The 8,510-nt window shown below is 35.2% G+C and overlaps 1 pseudogene; it reads left to right on the top strand.

The window, feature by feature from the left end:
- The first annotated feature begins 6,227 nt into the window (after nucleotides 1–6,227).
- On the top strand, nucleotides 6,228–8,276 carry LOC112178025 (annotated as a pseudogene).
- Nucleotides 8,277–8,510: the final 234 nt, after the last annotated feature.

The raw sequence follows: 8,510 nt of genomic DNA, 5'->3' as shown, positions 1-8,510 counted from the left end.
CAACTGGTATGAATTTCAGCCAACAGTCGACTCCTTTATATAGCAGTTCAATAGGATGGATCATTGGGGAAGCAAGCTAATCCTATTGGTTGAACCTTGAGGAACCAATCAGATTAAAACAACTGCTCCAAGTAAATGATTCTCATTGGTTACAAGAGAGGTCCAATGAGAAGCAGACACTTGTTACAGGTTAATTGGCAGGTTAATTGGCTGCTCATATATCAAAACATACATCTAATTTGAACATTTTCTTCTATTGTTGGGATTAAAAAGAAAAAATTCTCTGCTATAGCTGTGAAATACTGCTTTGCCCTCAATCTCATATAGGAAATTGAGTACCTGAAGGGTCTTTTAGGATTGTAAGTATTTGATAAATTCTTCATCTGGCTAAACATATATATATATATATATATATATATATATATATATCTGATTCATCAGTCTACCACCCTTGATAAGTTGATATACATGCACACATTGTTCCACCAAACCATCACGCCTTGTATCATCATGGCCTAATTGCCTTGCACGAACCAGTTGATCATCAGATCGATGTTAGTGTGTGGTTATTTTGACGTGGCCGGGATGCAAATGAAGCGCATTCCATGTGCTGGCAGATGCTGCACATCTACAAGGCTTGATTATGGTAATTCAAGTCGGTTTTGCAACAGACATCAGATGGCTTTTCTCATTAGATTTTGACGGTGAATTTTTGTTTGTAATTGTCGTGTTCAGTAATCGCTTGCTGCCTGAACATTCTGAACAACTGTAAACGAAGCTGTTAATTAATGTCGAAATAGGCCTGACAACTTTCTCCATATCAGTGATTTGTTCTGAGGATAACAAGGGGCCGGGGTGTTTGAGGATAACTTATTAACTCCTTCATGGAGAACAAGTTGCTGATCGATCAATAAAGCTTAAAGCTAGCAATTTATCAATGCGAGCGCTTGGAAGTTGGCACAGCTATTTCCTATGAGGCTATGACAATGCAAGTATGTTATTAACACAATTAAGCAAGACCAAATTAAAACTTGGTATTATCGTTAATTAAAAACGAACATTGAAGAATTTAGCCTTGAACTCTCAGTCAGAAGGTTGTAATGAGTGAGTTAGATTAGAGTCTTAGTAATCTCATGTTGGAAAAGTGAAGTTTCCTACTACTACACAAGCATACTAATGCAAATGGAGGCGTACGTTTATGTTGGAAACGGTGGCTTTGAACCTTAGGAAACTAGTGAAGTCTTAGATTAGAACCTTGGATTAGACAAGTGAAGTCTTATATTAGTTTATTAACGTAACAAATTAGTTAGCTAATTAGCTGCTCCTTTTATAATCACAGTTTTCGCTTAAAGTAGCTTAATCTTCCACATTTCTTGATTCAAATCAATGTGGGAACTAAAACTCAAGTGGGCAGGTTAGCCAGTCTTGTTGAATGATTAATAAGTTTTGATCGAGCTATAATCATGTCTACGTAAGTTCAATAATCAAGAACTAGGCAAATTGAGCAACAATATAAATCCGAAAATCAAGGTTTTACAACAAAATTGCACTTTTCGATCAATCCATCGGTTGCTAGTTAGAGCCTAAACTTTCTTTAGGGTACGGTATATGAGCTGAAAGGTCCTATTCACATCTTCTCTGCACTTTGCACCTGTGAGATAACAACTTTTCCGGTTTGATGGAGGTCTAGCTTGCAATCTAAGTTAACGGTGGATATCACATTCTGGATATTGGGAACAATATCAGTAGGGGAATGCTGCAATTCCATCATAGAATTGGAAGGTGTTGGAATGTTTGACTGAAAGAGTGTATGAACAATTGGGTGTTGGGATGTTTGACCGAAAGAGACAGAAGACAGGAGATGTCAACTACCTGATTGCCGTCCTCGCCAGAGACACATTGATTCTCACATGATTAGATGATGATGAGCTGAATTTGGGTGGCGTGGTCAAAGAGCACCATGTTGTTGACCTTTTCTATCTGCTTTCCTTAGCTTCACATCATCTTCTTTTGCTCAAGATCACTGCCCAACAGAAAGGACATTGACTGTCAGTAAAATCATACGAAAGGTGAGCTAGGCCAAGGAAGAGAGCTTCCTTAATCAAAGCTCCAAATCTCTATCAATTTGCAAAATGGCAGATCAATTATCTATACAAAACAAGACATCTAACAAATATCTTATACCTTAAAAGTTTTGTGTAATTATTAGTACATTATGTAATGCGGGAAGCGTGAACACGATAACAAGAGGCTCTGTCAAACGTCGAAAGCCATATGAGATGAACTAGAATCCACTAGCAATTACCGGAACAGCCGTAAGAAACATAGATAAACTTTTCTAATTTTTTTTTTTTTAATTGATAACTTGAATGAAAATTACAATCTAAAAGGTGTCTTATATAGGGCACATAGCATAAACCTAATACAATTAGAAAACAAAAAGAACAATTTATTTTAGACTAAAACTAGCTAGGAAACCTAATTAAACCTCATTAAATAAAAATCATAAATAGAATTCTAGATACTAAAGAATATTACGCAAATATGTATTTGGAATCCCAATCAAGATTTTGCTGGAGAATCCCGATATCCAAAAGAGTAACTTATGATTAATTCCATCATTAAGAAACCTATTTGAATACCAATTTTCAATATTCAAATCATTTTTCTTAATTTGAAGACGCTTCTTTTTTTCTTTTCTTTTTTGAAAGAAGGGCTGGTGCAGCTGCCCTCAAGCTTGATTAATGAAACTGCTGAATACAAGGGGGGACATTGAGCCTAACCCCTGATTACAATAAGCAACTAGAGTATGTCCCAAAATAATATCAGGAATCTCTACACAATTCTTGTATTATAACAAGCACCAACTAGCAAATAGCGCTCTGTTTAATTTGAAGACACTTCTTTCTTTTCAAGATTCTTTGTTGAAATTGGCTAAAATCTCGTCCTACATCAATCTCCTCCACTTGAAAAGAACTCGACCTTGACTTCCTCTTAAATGCAGCCCGATCATTAGTAGGAATAAAACAAGATAAGCCATCAACTTCAACATTCTCGAATTTAAAAGGTATCACCATGAATCTAATATCGTAGACAAGTTTAGAATAAGCATCTTGAAACTTCAACTCCAGTACCACTTGAAAAGGAATGGACATTGACTTCTCCTTGGGTTGATCTTGAACACAATTTGCATGACATGGATATCGATGTAATGAATGAATCAGCTCCCTTGTCTTTAATGAGTTTCTCTTCAATCTTCAAAGTGGCTTCTTCATGTTTCTTTTCACACACCTCAGGATGGTCATTCTTGATGTTCTTCGTTCCAGGCTTTATTTTAATTTTGTGTGACTCCCACCTAAATAAATATGTGTTATCTTTGCAATAACCACCATTGACGCTTTCATGCCATGATCTTCCAAAAAGCATATAAGTGTCGTCCATGTCAATCACATGACAAGTAATCTCTTCTTTATAAATTTTTCCCATAGAGATGAGAATTTTAGAAACCTCTGTTACTTGTGCATATTCATCCTTCCCAAATGGAATCCAGTATGGATCACTTAGCTTCATTGTCGATAATTGAAAATAATCCACAACTTTGTTTGCTACAAAGTTCTCTCATAGACCACTGTCAATTATCACCGAGTATACCTTGTCTTTGATAATACATGTTGTTCGGAAGTCGTCATAATCTGGCGTTGTGAATATCCAACGTTCCATGTTTCTTTTTTTTCTTTTTTTTGGATTGATGAAGTTATCCTATGGCGAATCCCTCGGCATGTTCCTCTTCAACGAAACTTCGATAGATACTCTACAACTAGCGTCGTTGAGGTTGGCGGTAGTGAACTTCTTCCTTGGATTGTCGTCTGCTAAGGAGCGGACGTACCCACTCTGATACCAAATGATTCTGGAAGCGTGAACACGATAGCAAGAGGCTCCGTCAAACGTCGAAAGCCATATGAGATGAACTAGAATCCACTAGCAATTACAGGTACAGCCGTAAGAAATATAGAGAAACTCTCTAATATTTGATTTTTTTTATTGATAATTTGAATGAAAATTACAATCTAAGAGGTGCCTTACAATTAGAAAACAAAAAGAATAATTTACTTTAGACTAAAACTAGGAAACCTCATTAAATAAAAATCGGAAATAGATTTCTAGATACTAAAGAATATCACGCAAATATGTATTTGGAATCTCAATTAAGATTTTACTCGAGAATCCTGATATATCCAAAAGAGTAAATTATGATTAATTCCATCATTAAGAAGCCTATTTGAATATCAATTTTCAATATTCAAATCATTCTTCTTAATGTGAAGATGCTTCTTTCTTTTCGAGATTTTTTGTTGAAATTAACTAAAATCTCGTCCTACATCATTATGTCCCACTCACTCAATTTGGGGTGGCACGATTGAAATGAAATTGATCTATCTGATTTGATACGATGCATGTATCCGATTCCAATTAATCCTACCCAAATTAAATGGAGTGAAAGTTTGTAATCAAGAGTTTAGGCTCAATGTCCCCCAAATTAATGTGAAGATGCTTCTTTCTTTTCGAGATTTTTTGTTGAAATTAACTAAAATCTCGTTCTACATCATTATGTCCCACTCACTCAATTTGGGGTGGCACGATTGAAATGAAATTGATCTATCTGATTTGATACGATGCATGTATCCGATTCCAATTAATCCTACCCAAATTAAAGAGAGTGAAAGTTTGTAATCAAGAGTTTAGGCTCAATGTCCCCCTCCCTCCCCTCCTCTCATCTCTTCTCCTTGTATTCTACAATTTCATTAATCCATGTTTGATGGCAACTGCTCTATATATAGGGTCCGGATCATGGGACACTCTATTTTATATAAGGGTTAATTACAGTTTACCCCCCTGAGATTTGAGGGTGTCATCATTTCACCCCCTCTACTTTTAATTTTGACTTTTTACCCCTTAAACTTTCCAATTTCAATCAGCTGTGTCCAATTTCTCCTATTCCGTCCAAATTGGACGTTAAGTCTGACCCTTGAGGGCTAAAATGGTCATCTCAACATAAAAAATAATAAAATAAAAAAATTATTAAATTTTTTTTTTTGTTTCTTCTTCTTTTCTTTTTTTAAGAGTTTTTTTTTTTTTGGTCTTCAACCTATACACCACAAGTTATAATAGGTTTATAAAAACAAAAAAAATACTCTAGGTGGTTGAAAGTCGCTCGCTGGTCTACGATATTTGTGATATATCTCCGATAAAGTGAAGAATTTTAGGATATATCCCCAATAAAGTGAAGAAATATCTGTGTAAAATCATTTTTGGTCTACATATTTTTGATATATCTCCAATAAATTGAAGAATTTTAGGATATATCCCCAATAAAGTGAAGAAATATTTGTACATCCCCAATAAAGTGAAGAAATATATGTGTAAAATCATTTTTTACAGATAAAGTGTAAAATTATTTTTTACAGATATTTCTTCACTTTATTAGGGATATATACTAAATTCTTCACTTTATCGGAGATATATCACAAATATCGTAGACCAGCGAGCGGCTTTCAACCACCTAGAATATTTTTTTGTTTTTATAAACCTATGATAACTTGTGGTGTATAGGTTGAAGACCAAAAAAAAAAAAAAACCAAAAAAAAAAAAACTCTTTAAAAAAAAAACCGAAGAAATAGAAAAAAAATAAAATAAAAAACTAAAAAACAGAAAGAAAAAAATTTTATTTTTTATTATTTTTTATGTTGAAATGACCATTTTAGCCCTCAAGGGTCAGACTTAACGGGACAGAATATGAGAAATTGGACACGGCTGATTGAAATTGGAAAGTTTAGGGGGTAAAAAGTCAAAATTAAAAGTAGAGGGAGTAAAATGATGACACCCCTAAACCTCAGGGAGGTAAACTGTAATTAACCCTTTATATAATTTTGACACTCCTTATAAGCCATTAGATTTTATAACATTTAATGGTTTAGATTAATTGTGTATATGCATGATATCAACATACAACAAGGTGATATGGCAAATGACATGGAATTAGATTTATCTGAATTTAGTCTACTGTATTAAAGAGCTTATTAGTTCTTAATATCTTTATACATAACCTTGATTCTACAGAATATATAACTGAATCCTTGCAAGGTGAAGGAGAGCATAAAAATTCTAATCTTTTAGGGTCAGAAATCATAATTTTGTATGATTATAGTTTATTAAATTTCGAATTGGAAATGGCATTCGTTGCTCCATCACCAAATCAAAACAATTTGTTCTATATATTGGGGATGGCATTGTGAATAGTTTACTTGGCAGTTTATAACTGAAAAGGTTTGTGGGGGAGGAAATACACAACAAATTTTATGCATCTTTTTCTTGTTTGTATTCAGTATTGCAGGCAAGGGAAACTTGGAGAGGTCAGATCTGGAATCAGCTTTAAAAGCTCTGAAGCTCATGACCAAGAATGTGGTAAGTTCTTCTAGACTTTTACATAGCACTTTCCCCGTCTTTATGCTGAAGTTTGTAATGAGTAATTTTCAATCTTTTCTATTTATGGTACAGCTGTGTTCAGTACTGGTACAATGATTTTGAACCTGATAAGCCATCTAATTTGCTTTCTGTGCTGTTCCATTCTTAGGCTGAGGAGATAGCTTAGAAGCTTTGTGAATCAGTGGCAGCTAGTCTCGAGCGTAAAAAGTTGGGTTCATTTACAAGAATATCTTCTACTGTTCAAGTCTGTCAACTTTTCATTCCTCCAATTTTCATCTATGAGCTTGGTTCTCCTAGTTTTGATAAGTTGGAAGACTAACATCTGTAAACATAACTGCAGGCAGCAATGGAAGAAGCTCTTGTTCGTATATTAACCCCTAGGCGCTCTACTGATATACTGAGGGACGTGCATGCTGCCAAGGAGCAAAGGAAACCTTATGTTGTTGTTTTTGTTGGTGTCAATGGAGTCGGGAAATCTACTAATTTGGCCAAGGTTGAGCTAAATCCAGTTTTTGACATTATTGAATGCCTCTATACACAAATGGTTATTGACATGTTGCTCTTCCCAGGTTGCTTATTGGCTTCAGCAGCATCAGGTCAGTGTTATGATGGCTGCCTGTGATACATTCCAATCAGGGGCTGTTGAGCAACTGCGTACTCATGCGCGTAGACTCCAGGTATGACATTTTGGGTAGATTTTAGTTTCAGAGGATAAAGTTAATTATAATACTATTTCAGTCTAAATAATTAACTTGTATCCAATTCTCTGTATCAGATCCCTATTTTTGAAAAGGGATATGAGAAAGATCCTGCTGTTGTTGCTAAGGAAGCAATCCAGGAGGCCACACTGAATGGTTCTGATGTGGTTCTTGTTGATACAGCTGGTCTAATGCAGGTACCGTGTTGTTTGGTTCTATCAATGGTTGTGCAAACATATGTCTATAATTGTAGTTTGTTATCTAGTCCTTTCACAGCGTTTGTTGTTTCATGTCTGCCTAAAGTTACCTACTGAAGTACTTTCAATTGCCAACTACACTTGATGTGTTACTGGGGCTATGTGTAGCTTGTTGATGTCTTTTTCCTAAAGTTATCTCCTATTGTGCCTTTCAGGATAATGAACCATTAATGAGGGCACTGTCAAAGCTTATCTACATTAACAATCCAGATCTTGTCTTGTTTGTTGGAGAGGCATTGGTTGGGAATGATGCTGTTGATCAGCTTTCAAAGTTTAATCAGGTTTTTTTTTTTTCTTTAATTCCAATTTATGTTGTTTTCTGTATCATTGTTTTCTCAATGTTTGGTTACTAAAGGCACCGTCCTTGGTCCTGCAGAAACTGGCTGATCTCTCACCTTCACCCAGCCCCAGATTGATAGATTGAATATTACTCACTTAGTTTGATACTATTGACGATAAGGTAAGCAAACTGCAAATGGTTTTGGATATTTGTTTGTGTCTTCTTTCTTTGCTTAGATTATACTTGAAATGGTGAATAACTGAATCATGTATCTTATAGGTTGGAGCTGCACTGTCCATGGTTTACATATCTGGAGCCCCAGTCATGTTTGTTGGGTGTGGGCAGTCCTATACAGACCTCAAAAAGTTGAATGTGAAATCAATTGTGAAGACTCTCCTGAAATGAGAGATTTGGTGCTGCCTGCTTAAGTTCATCACTCCTGGCTTGCTCTTTGTTGATTCCTTTTCTATATCTTATGTTATGAAACTGTGTTTGCTGCTCTTCCTTTATTCTGTGTCGTCTCAGTTGACCCATGTTCTTAAAACATTGATGAATCAGTCCTTTCGGCTTTACATATCTCTCTTTCTTGGTATAATTGGAGTTCTCCAAGTTTTTACTTTAATACATATTGCTAAAACTACATTAATACATAATGGCTTCAAAAATGGAATGGGCCCCCGTATCTGTAATCGGCATTCCTCATCAAGAAGTGAAAATTTTAGAGATGATCTTTGCCACAAATGTTCTTTAAAAGAAATAAATTCGTCTAATTCCTTTTGTCGACAACAGTGA

This window comes from Rosa chinensis, chromosome 7 (genome assembly GCF_002994745.2).
Source record: "Rosa chinensis cultivar Old Blush chromosome 7, RchiOBHm-V2, whole genome shotgun sequence".
In the NCBI taxonomy this organism is placed as follows: Eukaryota; Viridiplantae; Streptophyta; class Magnoliopsida; order Rosales; family Rosaceae; genus Rosa; species Rosa chinensis.
This window is presented reverse-complemented; position numbering and strand designations above follow the sequence as displayed.